Source organism: Seriola aureovittata, chromosome 10 (assembly GCF_021018895.1).
Source record: "Seriola aureovittata isolate HTS-2021-v1 ecotype China chromosome 10, ASM2101889v1, whole genome shotgun sequence".
In the NCBI taxonomy this organism is placed as follows: domain Eukaryota; kingdom Metazoa; phylum Chordata; class Actinopteri; order Carangiformes; family Carangidae; genus Seriola; species Seriola aureovittata.
In genome coordinates, this window is record NC_079373.1 from 21,393,837 (window position 1) to 21,412,666 (window position 18,830).

An 18,830-nucleotide genomic window follows, 5' to 3' on the forward strand; every position below is an offset into this window, starting at 1 on the left:
ATGAAAAAGAGGTAAACAGGCAGAGGTGGCAGCACCCTTGGGTGACAGCTATTCTAGGCCTGATACAGTTGCCAGACAGATTGAAATGAGAGTGTGAAAACTCTCTCTCCTTGTCTCCGTGTGTGTCTCTCTCTCACACACACGCACGCACGCACGCACGCACGCACGCACGCACGCACGCACACAGAGACTTACAGACTACTTACAGTCTATCCTTTCTTGGATCACTGATACAGAAAAAGCTGAATAGAAGTTACACACCTTCCATAAAGTGCACCAGTATGCAAACAATGGACTCTGTTGCTGAGTTCATTGATCAGGTAAACAGTCTGAGGCCAAAAAGTGATGATCACTCACAAGTCACTGTTGTCCTTTCCTCTTCATCTTTTGCGCTTGAATTATGAGCCAACTGGAAAAATCTGGAAAGTTTTTGACTTTGAAATGTCACATTTCCCAAACTTTTGACTATTGTTAAACAAAGCAGATGTTAAGAAATTCAACATCACAGATGTTCTGACACACGTTGTTTGTACCTGCTCTCTTATATCCTTCTGCAAGGTTTAGCATAATCTTTATTCCTCTGAGTAGAAAAACGTCTTGCAGAGACAAAGATGAACAGCATAACATTTGCAGCTTATAACACAGTGGTTGTGACAATTCAGTGATCAGTTTCTCACTGTGCAGCAGTGTCTAACCTCTTGTTTATTGAAATCATTGTCATTATAGTTCCATGGTATTCTACGGTATAATCATCAGCCACTCCACAGAGATGCAAAGCACAAATTGTTACAAGAGAGCGCCTGATCCATATTAAACGGTCACTAGATTTAGCATTACACTGCTATTTAGTTGGGGAACTCAACTCGGAGACAGATTAAGCAAGATTAAGAGTCCAGGGCTATACTAACAGTTCTAGGAGGCTCTACTTTGGGGCACAGCGGTGCTTCGAACGTAATGCTAACATCAGCATGCAAACATTCTGACAATGACAATACATATGTATGTATGTCCTGCCCACATCCTGCCCTTGTGTATTTTGTATGATTACCAGCCCGGCTCAGATGTGATTCACCTAATTCGTCCCAGTACATCTCAGTACCTTGTGTCAAGTGTTCCAGCTGTTTTCTCCCTCGTGATTTCTTGTATTTTTGACCCATCTCCCGCCTATGGTTAAGTTAAGATATCCTGACTTTTAGTCCCTTGTATGAGTGAAGTGTAGAATCCAAGATTTTTGGATCCTACGTCCATAACGCAGCCAATAGACAAAGACCTACATGATTAATGGCCATGTCTTTCACACTCTCTGCCACAGGTTGTAATGTCTACAAGTAATTGTCTGCAAGCTTTAGCCTGTTGACATCATCAGGGTTGTTTTCTTTGACTTAACTCAGCTCTTCCAGAGCAACAGAAGACATTATAAAACTGATTTCACATTACGACTAGCCTCCTCCTCTCCAAAACCTTTTGGAGCTTCCCTTTAAATGGTTTGAAAAAGCCTCCTTAAAGCCAATCCCGCCCCAAAAAATTACAAATCAGAATCTTTCTTTCTCTTATTTGTAATAAAATGTTTTAGAATAATTTATGAAAACATTTGATGAAAAAGTCACAGGTGTGCCATTTATACACCATCCAAAGTTCCTAAAATCACGAGACAAGCATTTCTAATGAATTTTAGCTCGTCTCTTCCAACGATTCCTTTATCAGATGAAATATATAACACATGCAGTGACTGAGAGACTTTCTTTCTTTTCCCCACAGACAAACTGAATAATGAGTCAATGGCTTTTCCTGTCAACATGGTTTGCCTTTTACAGTCACTGCATGGATCCCAGCGATCCATTAAGACTATAGACCTCCTCCACAATTTCAATCTCTCTCATGCATCCGCAGAGTTATCTTCAAAAATCAGTTCATTCTGTTTCTCTCCCTCAGATCAGCTCACACTGCACTCTCTCTGTCTCTCCCCCTGCCTTGACTCGGCGACGTCAACCTCCCTTCATCCAGACATGCACAGTGGTTGCAGAGCTGCATATTGAAAGGATACGCGGTCTCACTTCATGAAGCTGTGTCTCGTTTAAATAGATGCAGCAGCTGGGCTGACACGCAAGGCTCGCCTCGTGAATCCATGCTCCTCATGCAACGGGAGTTAAGGGCGAGCGGAAGCTGACAATGGTGTGACAAATTGCGTTTTCTTATTTTTCATTCCGCTGATTTATTCCTTTCCTCTACTGCACTGCCAGCCATCAACACCCCTCTCCCGCCACCCACACCTCTCAGCCACTCCCCCATCCTGTTTCCCATCTCCTACTGTCCTCTGGAGCGGAAGGCCTATTGCAGTGGTAATGAGGAAGGTTAATTGGCCTTGCTGTGACTTTAGGAGGTTGGATAGTGACGCTGGCAGAGGTACAATGGGGGGGGGACAATTTTCTCAATTTTCTCTGGATGCCCACCTGCATACTCTCTGCTGTTTTCACATAATCTGAAATCTTCCCCACTGAGAGTCCTTTTTATCAAGGCAGTGGGCAGATAAAAAGAGGGATTCTCCATGCGGAAACTTTCCAAAAAGACACTGATACTTTTCACTTTATTCAATTACTCAGAGGTCGCACTCTGGTACTGCATGCCATCAGAAGGTTGAGTTCATTTGCATTTCCATGGAATGATAACACAAGTTGGACAAAAATAAAGGAGATGAAATGTTCTCTGTGATGGATTACCTGTCTCAAGCTATTTAAAGATCTCTGCAAGTGCATTTTCATAATGAAATGAATGAAAAGCCTGTGCATTTTATATTTGTGTGCATTTTAATGCACACTAGTGTACTTGGTTTGGATCATATTTTTACAGTATACAGGTTTCTGATTGTGTGTATCATGTCTGACTTCTTCATGACTGAGTTAGGATTATTCTGTCATTAAACATTAACAGACTTTCCCATTCATTCCGGCATAGTAAACCATCATTATTAACTAAGCACTATATCATTTGTGTTGAGGATGCACCTGCGCAAACAACATAAAGTGATAAGAAACCTGGACAAGGTTTTTATACACTAAAGCAGTGTAGTGGTGTCCCCATAGGTGGGTATACTGGTCCCCACCAACCCCATCCCCAACCCCATTCCCAAACCTGACCCCTTCAACTTAAAGGTTCTCTATGGAGTTTATGACCTCTTGTGGCACTGTGGAGCAGTTTTTTTATGAGTGGGTCCCTGTTTTGTTTGCCTCGTGTATGTGCACGATGACACACTTACATGTGCAATTCTTGCTACTGGTTTGCAGCTACTGTGCCAGAACTACCACAGAGGCGGTTTTGAGTACTTTGCCAGGTGTTTATATGTCTGTCTGTCTGTGGACAGATTTTGTCACTGCAATAGAGTCACAACCGTCCAGTATGTGATCTTCCCCATCTCTCATTCCATGATTTCCTATAATCTCTGTGCTGTCGCTGCCCAACAAAATTCATAGTTTACATTTTTTTAATAATAACAGGGATATTAATATGCATGTGGCACTCACTGGCTGCCTTGAAGACAGGGAGTCTGTCAAAAAGCTAATCATATGCAATGGACAATGGTCAGCAATAATGTTAAGTACGCTGAATTTGTAGTTACAGCAATGGGTTCAAACATGTGAAACTACCTGTCAGGTCCTTAAAGTGAAACATTTAAATGAAACTTTAAATATTGGGTTGCACACATAATGGTCTTCACACCAGCCACGTGCACAAAGAAATGCAAAGTTAGCTTGTTCAAAAAATTATGTGAATTTAATCAACATAAGTAATAGCATTTGCAAAAAGTGCTCCTTGTTAAGAACGTTTTTCATTAGCCCTAGATTGCTCTAAGTATATTGTGTAAAAGTTCTGCATAAAATTAAAAGGAGTGTGAGTCTTTGTGCAGTTACACAATCTATCAATGTATGTAACCTACAAGTATGTGTTTAATCATTTTACCTCAACCAAAATTAAATGACCACTGAAACTGTTTTGTAATAACAATAACTACAGTATTTTTGTGTTATAACTCAGTGTCTGCAGAAAGCGGTTGGAAGGTCAGTGTGATTCATTATTCCTCATCTGTCTCTTTCTTTCTCTCTCTTTCCGTTACCCATTCTTTCATCAGCACAAACCACCTCCTTCCTCTCTATTTCCACTCCATCTCAGCCACTCCTTTCTTTCTCCATTCTAGTCCCTTCATCCATCTTGATGTTGTGGTCAGTTAGGCCACTCCAGGTGACCGATGAGCAGAGCCATTGATCACTATAAAGTCAGCCTTTTACACTTAATGAAATCCCTGTTCGCTCACTCCACACATGCAAAGTGTTTGGAGGACACACACAACAACAACAACACACACTAAAACACACACACACACACACACACACACACATGGAAGTCGAGTGTCGGTGAGAACTTGATTAAATCAATACAATTGGAGAAAATAAGAAGCAGGCAGATGGATGGATTCCACAGAGCATATTCATGTGTTGTACTCAACACTGCTGCCTGTTCAGCATCTTCTTGACTTTTTGCCCCCATCTCTCTCTGCCTCCCTGCATGATTTTAGATGTACCGTTTATGAATGATTTAAAGAAGTCTTTGAAGTATTCAGGTGTATCCTCATAGACCTGCACTGTGTCAAGACTTATTTATACAAATGGTCACATGCAAGTCTCTAAGTGCTTCATGGACAATCTAGCAGAACAAACAACTCCACACAAAAAGGATAACTAAAATCACCCAAGGTCAGAGCAAACTGTTGCTAAGAGTCTGTGTCACATGAGCTCAGCTCTTAAGGCTTTTGTTGCTCTAAAGAAACACAATCTTCCACCCAGTTCCCTCACTGTACTCGCTAAATGCTGTGTATCATGTTGTAAATGGTCAACATACCGTTACACCTTACAAAACTTACATGTGCGGAAAAACAAAAAACCACTCCTCTTCAAGAGGGATCAGCTGAAGAGCCCATCTTCCTTTCTGACCACTCCACCTGTAGCAAGCATCCGTCCATACACTATAATTTGATGCATAGAAACAAATCTAAATTTCAAAGTTTAGAAAAATGCTAGCACTAATTACCTGGAAATCAAGTCCTGTTGGAAGTTTTTGGAGCCGAGAGCCCAGCTGTCCTCTGCTGATTTCTAAAATGCAACTCAGGTAGCAAAGAGCAGCAGGATATTTATGCTTTTCCAAACTAGTTTGGGCAGGAAAAGGAAGAATTTAGGTCACATACTCGATCAAACTACACAGTACTTGCCAACATTCATCAGTAAGTGGAAGCATACAATAAGTAATAATGTTACACATGTGAGGAAAAATCGAAAGCACTAACATCCCATACTACAGGGTGTGTAGCCAATTTCAAGCACTAATGATCACTTGACAACTGGAGGGTGAGAACTGGCACACCTGATGTATCTTTCTGTGAACTGTAACCTGCACCTACAATGGCTAAAATCAAAGTCTGTTTATGTGATGCATTAACTGAGGCAACTGAAAGAGACTTCACCGACCATGAATCCAACCAAGACTGAAGCAGATCATGTCACAACACTCTGCTGGAGGCTGAGCCTGCCCCAGCACACAGTCTTGAGTCATCAAGTGGCAAGTGGAGCTGGGCGGTGGTGGGTACCTGTGAGATGAGTGACACGGAGGGAGAATTGATTGGGAACAGGCTCGATAGTGAACCAGAGGCTGAAGAAGTTATTGCATGGATGAGATTATGTGGGAGGTAGAAGAAGACAGGAGGGGCGGGAGTAGACTGAATTTAACTTTGGCTCAGACTCATTGCAGAACTAAACTTCCAGAGCTATTATGCTTTCATCCGTTCATTCCTTGGCCATCTTTACTTCCACTCTTGTAGTCAACAAGTCCTCCAGTTTAAACAACCACTTGGGTCGTTTATCTCTAATCTCTGATACGACTCGTAGGACCTTGTCCTGAATTAGAAGCCATGCAGCGGCAGGAGCTGTGCCACAGATACAGTTACACATCACTGTTGAAAAATAATTAACCCTTTTATGACGTGACATTGCTAAGGTAAATGTTTGATAAGGTTTTAGTATAAAACCTACTTGGTTAGGTTTAGGGAAAGATCACAGTTTGGGTTAAAATAAGTACTTTGTTACTTTTGTCGTCATGGTTACCACGCGTGGTATTTGCTGAGAGAACTGATGCAGTCTCAGTAAGAAAAAAATATAACTATGGGTTGTAATGGGCTGCTTGCACAACTGACCTTTGAGGTTGTTGTTTTTATTGGAGGACAGTCTCACTTTAGTAAGGTAAACAACAGCAATGAAAACACTTAAAATGTCAAAATGGAGTAGAGCTGTGTGGGAAGAGCCACAGCCTCTGCTTTGAATATGGACACTTGAGACTGTGACCTGTTATTAAAAAGAGGGACACATTGTCTACTGTGACAGATACTGAGGTGAGGGAACTGTGCTTTTTATTATGGTAGATCAGTGATTAGTGTTTACGGAGATGGCCAGATTGGAGCAGAGGGACGAGCGTAGCACTGCATCGTTGCACTACATCAGTACGAAACTAAACACAGCATTGTTAACTATTGGATTTCTTAGATACAACGACAGAACTCCAATAATGGTGGCACTGCAGGAGCATGTTTGAGACATGTTTTCAATGCCCTCAGCGCTCAGTCTTTCAAAAGAGCTATACTTTCCAGAAATATCAGCAATGGCACTGCTGCTATTTTTCTCATGCAAAAACACCTTACAGATACACTGCTTCACCAACATTTTGTCATCTAGTGCAGATATTACAGAGATGTTACTTTCTGTTGGCCCCTTATGTCAATGCACTTCCCTACTATACACATGCTACATCTAGTTTGGAAATTACATGTATTTTCCTTTAATGCAGCTTTGAGCACCTCAATAGATGGTTTGCAATAGTGGATTAAGAACCGCTATGAAGACATATACACACATGCACACACAGTAGCTTTTTAGCCATGTATTTTTTTTCTCAAATTTTCTTTTTAGAAACACCACACACACACACACACACACACACACACATGCACACATGCATTAGAGTGTTTGCGCAGCCTTGAAATGGAAGACCAAAGGAACATTAATGGATCTATCAAGCCTCTCGCTGTCTTCCTTCCAACCATAGCGACATCACAAACAACCTTGTTGCTACTCTGCCACGGACAGCTTAACCAATCTAAGGCAAAGCAGACAAATAAACAAGTCTGTAGAGGAGAGGAGATGAGATGAGAAGAGAGCAGCAGGGAGAGGATGAGAGGATGAGAGGAAGAACATGAAAGAAATAAGATATAAAAATAGAGAGACCGTCGAGGCTTTTAGGCAGCTTTGTGGTTCATATGCAATATTATACTATTATATCTATTCAACCCCACAAGCTGACCCAGAACTCTTCCTTTGGGGGGTGGGGGGATGTCAGTAATTGTTTGCTGACAGAGGGAATTAAATGTTAGGAAAAGTAAAGGGAGTGATAAGAAAAGTAAACATTAATATTATAAACTAATGAAAATACTTCACACACAGTTTAACAGAGACATGGCACACTGAGGGGCAGCCATGGTACCTCCAAAGTCAACACAAAAGCCAATAAAGGAAAAAGAAGAAACAGGAATGTCAGAGAGAGACAAACAAGGAGATAAAAGAGAAATTAGCTCTTCAACAAGAGGTTCCAACTCCATTTACAAATTTAAGAAGGCAGAGAGATGATTGTGTGGCACTCAGAGCCCTGCCTCTGCTTCTCTCAGTCATACAGCCATGACACTAGGCAATGAGCTCAGCTGTGATCAGAAAAAGTGGGTCCTCAATGCAGTGTGTAGATGTTTTGAATCTTAACTCACCTTCTGTGACTCTAGGCCTTTTTCCATCCAGCCCCTTTTATTCCTCTGCCTCTCCACGTTTCACCTACTTTACATTGACCTGGCTTCCTCCATCTCCCTCTGCCTTTATCTTCCCTCCTCATGCCTAGTATGCCTCCATGGCTTTGCATATAATTGAGATTCCAGTTCTATTAGATTGCACTGGCATTAGATGAATACTTCTTACAAAACCCAGAGGGCACAGTTCGCTTTTAATATTGTACACTAGTCATCAAGAAATCTCCATTTATCTGCAATGCTATCTATATGCTTTTCTCTCTTTCACATCACATAGGCTCATGGTGTGCTGGCAACAATACTGCAAATATCAACTAAATTACACCGAGGGATTATGTTTGCATTATAGGTGAGGTGCATGGTAGTTCAGATTTTTGTCGGCAGATGTTTACTGACAGTCTTTCTTTTAAGTCCCATTATATTTATGTATTTCCCATTACTAATAATTTTGTAATTATGCACTGCATTTTTTGCAGTGCCATGCCATTAATTGGCATACTTGGTTTTTTGAAAACCAAGTATGCCAATTAATGGCATGGCTATAGACCTTATAATTAGAGATGTACTACTGCTGTGTTAAAAATATGAATTATATAAGAACAAACATTTCCTTTAGCACATGGGTTCAAATACGTGCTCAGAGTGGAGTGGCAGATTACAGATGCTTGAGGGAAGTAGCTGAAAGGCAGGAAGTATGATGTTCATAAGTACAGTATAAGTGTTCAGTTATTATGTAAGTCAAATCGCAGCATCGTGGCTACAGATTAAACATGTAACAGCTAAAGGCTTAAAGAGTCCTTGGAGCTGCCTAACATCTCCCTTCATGAGTCTACCAAATGCAAATCATTGAGAATGGTGCCAATGGCAGGACACCAGCTGTGTTCTCCAAAAATAAATAAATGGAACTTAAGGCTAAATCCACATTAATACATTTTAGTTTTAAAACGCATCACTTTTGCTATGTTTTCGCCTGGTGTCCACACCACTCCAGTGTTAGCGAGGCTCAAAAACTTTTCTGCTGACCCCATTTTAGTTTGAAAACTCTGGATAGGCGTAGTAGTCTGGACAGGCAGAAATTGAGACTTTTGGAAACAATGAAGCAGACACATTCACCTCCTGATTGGGTCTTATCGGTCACAGTTGTTAATGCACGTGTGTACATAGCCTATGTTTGCCGAAGAACATTCCACAACACTACTGGGAAAATGTTTTATGGAGTGATGAAATTAAGGTTGAATCGTTTGGGAAGAACATGCAGCACTATGTATGGTGGGCATGGCATACCAACATGAAAACATCATTCCAAAAGGTGGAGGTAGCGTCATGATTTATGGCTGCTTTGCTGCTTCTGTGCCTGGACAGCTCAATATAACCGAGGGGAAAATGAATTCCCAAGTTTATTAAGGTCTCTTACAGGGTAATGTCAGGGTGGCTGTCCACCTGCTGAAGCTTAGTAGAAGCTGAGTGATGCTGCAGGACAATGATCCTAAACATTTAAGTTAATCTACTACAGAATAACCTTTTGGAGTGACCCAGTCAGAGCACAGACCTTTACCCAATAGAGATGCTGTGAAATGACCTCAAGAGACCTGTTCACACCAGACATCCTAAGAATATGCTGAGCTGAAGCAGTTCTGTCAGGAGGAATGGTCCTGGTCAAAATTGTATTATTAAATACAGTAACACAAACTCATACAATAATAATTCTGGGCATAATATTAACCACATAAATGTCCAGGGTGCCACCTTCAACATCAAATTAGCAATGGATGATCCATGACCCCAAAAGGACTCCTTGAACTCTTGTACCACCACTTACACCACCTCACTTTCTTCCTGACACAAGTCTCTATATTGACTGCACCTTTTGTTGAGCAAACATCAAAGTAGAAAGCCACAGTGTAGCCCACATAATTCATTCTGTCGACTGCTGCTGAACTCATTGACACATTTGTCTGCTTACACTGTGTCAACACAGGAGATGTAGCATGAGCAGCACATTAGCAGAGCAGCAGCAGCTCCAGCGCTCCATATGTGTCTTCGCATGAGGTCTTCAAGCACTATATTGAGTTGTGGGTCACCTGCGTTTTGGAAGTGATCAGAGGCCAACACATGATCACTGTAGTTATGTTTGTAAAATGCAGGAAAATATGCTACATGTTTGTGAACATGAGCCGTTATGCCGTCTGTGTAGACAGCTGGATTGATTAAAATAGGAGGGCATCTGTTCCATGGGATGCACTAGAGATGGATGAAAAATGCTGCTGAAACACTCTCCATGTAGACATGCTATTAGGCTCCCACTTTGAACCAATGTGCAAATTTATAGCATTTGGACATGACTAACAGATTTTTAAAAAGAGCAGACAGGTTCTACAAAATTGTGTATATCAAAGTTTGTATAAAACCAGTTGCACAAAGACCAGTCATTTCTAAGCTAAGTCCTTCACAGAACCAGCAGTCCTTATTCTATTATGGAGCATATTGTATGGTTACACTCATATAGGCACACACATTGTACAGTATATCACAATGTTATTACTGCATTCAATTGTATTTCTTAAAGTTAGAAGTGCTTCCTTCCAGGCATTTCCATTTTTTCTTCCCTTCTGAGCACATTATAAAAGGCTATATTCATCTAAATATAAATGAATAAAATATTACTTGACTTGGTCTTTTCCCTAAATTATCTCTCCTCTTCTTTCTCCCTGTTTGCCTAATACTTTTCAAACGTGTATTTTTATCTGTCACTCCTTCTTTACAGTTCACTTCTAGTAAGGTTCTTTGACTTCTGTATAACTTAAAATTAAATATGTAAAAATATAAACTTATTCACACAGGATAACCCACAAATTGCACAGTGAACAGTTTTCATTGGCATCTGTTTTCTACCAAAGGTCTGTTTGTTACACTGAGTAATCGGGACATCGTTTATTGAGACATTATTGTAGAATATGTCAAGTGCAGAACACCATCCTTCAGGTGTTGTTTAAGGGAAACTTGATGGAAAGGAAATGGTGCATGCAATTTAGCCAGTCAGCTTGGTCAGTTATATGATATATATCAGTCTTTCTCCAGCAGAAATTTACACAAATTCCACAGGGAAAAACATGAAATAGTAATTATTCTGTAGTCATCACCTTAAAGTGTGAGACAGATTCAGTTAGTCAATGATAAATCCATAAAGGATGAGTTAAAGGAAGACAGGAAAAATCCTTGTCCTCTGGATGTACCAGTAGTGTCAATAGAAATGGGAGAAGTCAGGCGCTAAATGACTCATTATGATGTCCATGCATGACATCCTGCATTAGCATATCAAATCATAATAGTGTTGGGCTGCCCTTGAGTTGAAGGCAAGGGGGAGATGTGTATATTTGTATGTCAGAATTAAAGGAGGAGGCCATGATACACACATGCGTAGACAACATAGCGCTCGCATTCTGCCTCTTTCTTTTTAACACAAGCAAAACCATTAGAAATCTGTTGACTGGTTACAAAATAGCAAAAATCATAACGAAAATAGTATCAAATCAAGCTCAGGAAACAATGTTTGTGCTGGTACTGATTTTTTCCATCTGTTTTCATTAAAATGAAAATGAGACAGTTCATCCATCTTTCTGCCAAAGTGATATGCAAGTATCCAGGGAACAAGGAATGTGAATGCATTTAGCATCCAATATCCATTCAAATGACTATGCAACTAGTATGTTCAGTATGCAATTGAATAAATTACTCATGGCTGAGGTCATGAAACCTCGTCTTTCTCAAGAGAACTGGATAAATTTAACTTAACTTAATCTGTTTAATTAGTTTTTATTGTGTAACATATTTCAAACCCTTCGTTTGCCCAGCACAAATTAAGTGGAATCCATCTAATTGTTTGTATTTGGCTTTATTTAACATGTAACCTGTAACCTCACATAATACTGTAGTTAGCTCAAGAAGTGCTAACTGTTTGCCTTGAAAGTACAGTTAGGTAATGACTGTAGTTGCAGTAGCATTAGTAAGTAGCAAGCTAGCTAGGAATACTAGTGTTAGCAGTTCATGATCAGTTGAGGTGTAACTAAAGCTGGTTTGACTGATCAAGACTTCGATCTCCTCTTTAATCTCTTGCTGTGGTTCTCTCTCAGCCATCAGGCCAGAGTAGCCTTTTGTTAGTCTTACTTTAATGTGACCCTACTGAAGAGGTCCTCCTCACTTCCTCCTGCTTGCTCACCTTCTTCTGCCATGTTCCTTCCCCCTTCTTCATTCATTTAGTGTTTTGCCTCCTCTCTCATGAACTCCTCTGCTCCACTGTGCTGTGATCACTGTTACGTCTTTCTAGGCTGTTCTGATCCTGTTGCTTTTCCCAGGCAGCTCTGCACCTATTGTTTATCTCCTACTGAGCAAGCAGAGATCCCCAAGGGAAGAAGATCTCCTTTTGCCTTTCGTCTCCTTGTCCTCCTACCCATGTTTGATGTGAAATTGGTGTTGTTTGCGTTCTGTGTTCTCCATGTTTTTGACATCTGTTTCAGGAATGTAAAACATGTCTTTCCAATGTTCTCTGGAGACTCTTAATTGCATTCACCAGTTTTATTCATTTATCCTCTTGGAAGAGGTGCTTGATAGTTGTTACAACCCCTCTTCCTCCGGGTTTTGTTTTTTTTTTTGTTTTGGATTTTCTTATTGCCAAATAAAAAGCTTGTCTACATTTTGCAGTTCTAAACTGAGAGCCTGTAATTATGCATTTATTCTTTATTGTATCAGTAGATATTTATGAAGATTTATATAATCATTGTGAGGATGTTTATCTAGGAGCAGCAACACAGCTTTGGGTGCTTGTGAATGTCACCACAACAATCATCACCATATTAATTATTATCATCAGTAATAATATCTGAAATAGCAATGGAGTAAAGTAAAATGATAAGGATGGCATTTTGAGGTATACAATATAAAATATAAAATACAATGAAAAGTTAATTATTGAGTACATCATGATAAAAGCTGAGGATGATGGAGATGCCAGCGGCAGCAAAAGTAGCTATAATAATTATATGACACCTATAAACAGTTTGATTAGTGTTAGAACTTGTTATTACATTTATATCAGTTCAGTTTTTTTCTCCTATATGAGGAAATTCCTGTTGATTGCAGCTTGGCAGCTTAAACCCATCACTGGGAGAAATCCAGCTATTCACAAGTGGGTATATCACTATGGTAAGAATAAAGTGGTGAGGGGAGGGTGGGGTGGGAAATGTGAGGATGTGATGGGGGAGCACATTGTCACTCATTGTCACCCATTTAATATCGATATATGTGTGGTTTTAGTCTTCCCCTAAGAGATTAACAACCAGTTGCTGTGCTGTCACTCAATTCTGTCTTTCATAGAGGCCTGTAAGTAAGCTTATCCATTGCATAAGTTTTGTTTTGCAGTTCCAGTGTCACAACAGTATTTTCGTTTCACTATTATTGATAAATGAAGATGAAATTCCTGATATTGATTGAGTTGAGATCTGCTTCGAAATGAGACTCAGAGACAGCTGACACAGGTGCTGACTGATGGCTGTGGCTGAAAAATAAATCAAGATATAATTTATTACATCTATAATTATTCAGTGAAAAAAAAATCCTCCTGTGCTTTCAGGCTGTGAAACCGGCAGTTTTTGTCGTTATAGCTTTTGATTACCAGTCTCAGCTTTTGAGTCTTACCAGTGGAATTCATTTACAGGTAAACTAACTATAAAAGTGCACCAGATGATGTATAATGGCCATCTGCATGATGTCTGACACTAGCTGTTTCATGTATTCTATTTGTTCATAATAGACAGTATCCTGGCCTGCTTTGTCAACACACCCACCATGCATTATGAAAAGAAACCTAGCTGTGCCTTCATACATTCATCCACAGGGTTAGACACACACACACACACACACACACACACACACACACACACACACACACACACACACACACACACGCACACACCCCTTTATGACTATCTTTGATTACATTCTTCCCTGAGCAGCCTCAAGCTCCCACATCCACCTTACTTAAATTTAACTTAACCCTTACACAGCCATGATTCAAACTTCACCCAAGCAATGCGCCTACTTGGGCATAGTGTCTATGCTTTTTTTTTTTTTTTCTTTGTGAAATATATCATTTTATTTTTTTCATTAGCTAGTGGACATTGGAGAGTGACAGGCAGAAAGAGGGGAGAAGAGGAATGGGAGATTACATGTGCCAGGTTATTCAGGCCAAGGCAATCACCCTTGATGGTATGAGCCTAAAGGTGTGTTCAAACTGGTCACAAAGCCAATTTTAGGGGCAGTGTGACCGTTTAAACTGTTAAGGGCAATATGTGACTGGACATGGGTTCACTTACATTATACTGAGGATGGAGTTTGAATTTATGTTTGATGAGGTCCTGCTGGAGGAATATTTTCATTTATTTTATGGTCACACTGTGAATACACTCACATACAGACTGAAATATATTGTGCAACATCTGAGGAAAGGGTACAGTTACATGCCCGCAGAGAAGGACAGAAGGAGAAATGGCCAAGGAACAGCTAAAGAGGAGAATGTAGGAAGAACCAAAATTGAAGAAGTGCTATGATCAGGCAAAGGGTGAAGAACTGCATTAACACTGGTGAGGCAACAGTGGAGAGACCTCCAAGAGTTGAAAGGCATGAAGACAGATGCAGAGGCTGCTCTGTTTGCTAATGTTTGTGACAGCTAATCCCAACTGGTTAGTTAGGACGCAGAAACTGGTGTCACATTTGTGTGTCTAGTTTGCCAGGATATGCTGTTAGTGTGATGTTAGCTATAGTGAGTGTCACTTCATGCTGCTGGTGTGCTTGCTATGGGAAACCGTCTCTTCCTCTCAAGTTGAAAACTGTTGCGGAACCACTGTAAACAACTTCTTTCAAGGGAAAATAGCTAAAGCCTGCTGGAAAATGATCATATTCATGACGACTTTGCGTTGTATTTGTATTCTGCCCCATGTCAGCTAGTTTCAGCTCTTGATCTACTCTCCTACTCTCTGTGCTCACATATGCAATATTTAAATACTGCCAAATTTCCATTAAAGCTGTTTTTTCATTTACATGTTTTTCTGTTTCTGTTGTCAGATAGGTAGTGACTGAAATGTGGCCCATTAAGACTACATGTTCACCAGCAGTCACTTCCAAAGCCAATTTGATGGCTGGTGTAACGTCATCACTCAGTCACACCAATGGTGTAACTTAATCACTCAGTCAGTCAATCAGCAGCATTTGCATTTATAGGGCTGGGTCCGCTGCAGTCCAGGCAAAACACATAAAAAATAATACAGCTACAGTATCCATCCCATCAACCCCACAGAAAATCTCACCATGATCATTTTTATATCATTTTCAGAGGCAGGAGAAGAAGATAACTTCACAGTATATAGTCACCTGTAATGTGACATTTCAGTACAAATAAATAGATATTCCCCACGTTGCCACTTGAACACATAGAGCTGAGACTGCATTAGAGAGCTGCCAGAAGGCATTGCCAGCTTTCTTTCTTTCTTTCTTTCTTTCTTTCTTTCTTTCTTTCTTTCTTTCTTATCTCTACAAGGATGCACGTATGGTTGAACTAGTGTATTATTTGCATATATCACCATAAGTATATTCTTTTGTATGTGTGTAGGCATACACATAGCTGTATTTCCAATGTAAACACAACTTCCACTTGTTTGCCCACAAGGTTGCAACACTAATTGTTTGACATTGAAAATGTAATTCTGCATATGAATTCAGTTTAAGGGTGCTCTCAAAGATTACTGTCTTACATGATAAGTCATGACAAATTATTGATGTTAAATTGGTTTGTTTTATGCTCTGTCTCTGGAAATCATTATGGTCGTAGTATTAAAAACAGGTTTCACTGCAAGAGCTGGCCATTAAACAATTAGATGCAAATTAATGAACAAATGATCAACATGATCAAGCAATAAATCCATTAAGTGGACCAGTCTCTTGAGACTCTCATGGTATCTGCTACATTATCAAATGTTCCTCAAAAGAAGAGGACAGTTGGTAAAACTAATTGGTTCTTACCTGACATCTTAACTTAATATATGGGTTGGAAATCAATTTAACAGATAGCTTCTTCACCACTAAATTGCCCTTTTATATCTTCTTCTCTTCAAAGAATCCAGCTACTTAGCACACAAAGCACGTTATGATACTTGAGCTGGAAAGCTGATTCACATTCAGCTCCTCAACTCTTTAAAACAACTTCAAAATGATGGGCATAAACTGCTCTCATAACAAAACCCCAGCACAAACATAACTATTAGCTCTCCTCACCACACTGGCATGGCCCCACAATTTGGTCAATTAGCTCATTCAGATTGGAAATATTAATTGTTGGGCTCAGAAAAGACTGATTTCAACAATTATGCCATGTGGAAACACAGTGCAAAGAACTCAGTGTCATCATTCTGCGGTAAAATATAGAGCCCTTCTGTCTTGAAGAGTACTATGCCACTGAAAATGCTCCCCTTACCCTAACTGTTTTCTGCTACATCTTGCGTTTCTGTAGATGAAGTTGTAATTCCCCTGTTATTCATATTTAATTTTTAATCTCTCTCTCTCTCCACTACCAAGATTGGAAAAATCTTAGCAGAGTTTTATGCCTTCAGATCACCTTAAAACATTTTTCTGTAGCTTTTTGTTTTCATTTGGTGATTTCTAGAATAGAAAAATATTTTAGTTTCTTAGATATCTTTTGTATACAAAATCTGAGTGCATTTCCTTTAGCTTTTCTGTGACTACTGTGCATTACTGTTGATAACATCTCACAAGTGCACGTTAACTATCAGCTCTTATTCATACAATATCTTCAATTATATATTTACATATACTAAATCTGTTTGTTTTATGTATTTTTGCATTCATGTGGATCCTGAGCTTGATGTTTCTCGCAGAATTGGGGTTCAGATGAACAAAAATTCACTGAAAATGTTGAAAAAGAACGATCAAAATAGAAGCAGCAGAAGCCGGTACATCCTGTAGTATATTCTGAAAGCTTTGGAGCTTGAAGGTGGGACATATAGTGATACACAGAAGCAGTATATTTAGCCACATTTACAATTTTTTCATTTGGTGCCCATTGTTGCTGTGCAGCCCTAAACAGCTGCTTCTGTCTCAGCACAGCTCTGTGTATCCTCCTGTGTATCCATCCCTGAATATACGTGCAACATTTTCACATAATCAAATGTCCATTTTGCTCAGATTCAAACTATATATTATCATTTATGAAAATTTTATGCGGTGAATGGACTGTAGTAAACAACCACTGTCAGGGCTGCATTTTCTAGGAAAAGGAAGAGATTTGTATAATTTGTACATGCTTTGGCAATAGTTATTTCCTTGTAACTGATGGAGAGAAACAGGGTAACAAGTTGGACAGAAATGTGTCCACGTGGCTGTAAAAACAGAGCAATGATCAACAGAAGATCAAGGCAAGTGATGTAAGTGTTGGCCACAGCATGTCACAGCACCTTCAGTATAAAAACACCAGTGAAATCATCCCTTGACTATGTAATATGAAATGCAGACTGCTAATTCAATAAGAAAGAAATTTGATTCCGATTTGAGAAGGGATGCTAGAGATATTTTCTCATTTATTTCATGGTCACTTCAATGATTCACTCATGTTGGAATAATTTTCTACCACAAAGTTGGACAGAAAGGTTGCGGGGTATAACATAAATAATAATAAAACTGACAACTGAAAAAAAAATTTTACTTTAATGTAATCCACATTCAGAAAAGTAAAAAATTCCAGGGGGCGACAAGTAAACACCTTTTACTGTGACACAGCAACATGAATAAATAGACTGTGGAGACACTTTAACACTTGTATTCCTCATCTCAAATCAAATGTCTGTTGCCAGAGGACATAAACATCTGTCTTTCTTCCTCTCTCTCTCTTGCTTTCCTCTCCTCTTTTTTTCCACATTTCCTATCCTCACACAAACAAACATACAAACAAAAATGCAAGAATGCATGACCATGACTCTGTCTCTCCTTCTCTTTTGACACACACACACACACACACACACACACACACACACACACACACACACACACACACACACACACACTTGTTCAATTTGTGTTCTGTTGTTTGATTTGTGTTTTATTTGCTGTTGTCTCTTCTTATACTTTACATCACAATGCATTCCAACCTAGTATTTTATTCTACTTTCATATCTGTAGTGTATTGTGCTTTTATGATAATGAAAATTAATTACATTGCCCACGTAAGGTTATGGGGACATGTAGGGACAAGGGTTGAAAATTAGCAATAGCTATAAACTGTTTGTGCAAAACTTCAGTTTCATACGTATTGAAACTATGTTCAATTGCATCGTCCCAAAATGCAATTTTATCCAAAAATAAACAAACTTAAAACAAACCAACAAACAAGCAAAAAAACAAGCACATAAGTTGGCACATGTTGGAACATGACACATGTTCACATTCAGCATTTAAATCATGCCCATTAGTCGTTATCTCGCATCATATCCTCCAGCACTTCTGGGGGACGCCTAAGGCATTCCCAGGTGAGCTGCCATATGTGATCCCTCCAGTGTGTTCTGGGTCTGCCTCGGGTCTCCTCTTAGCTGGATGTGCCCAGAATACTTCCACAGGGATGCAACCAGTTGGCATCCCGGTCAGACGACTGAACCAGCTCAAGCTCCGCAACCTGTGCCACAGAGTGAACCCACACTCTTGCTTACATATGTAGAGTGTGGACAATTATGGACATCATTATTTTACAAAAACATAATTTTTTTGGATGTGAAATGTTAATCTGCAAAGTAACAGACATATTCAGCTGTCACAAACTGACAGACAAACAGTTTCTTTACACATTCAGCAGACACAGAGCAACATTAACATTTAGCATTAGCATTCGCCG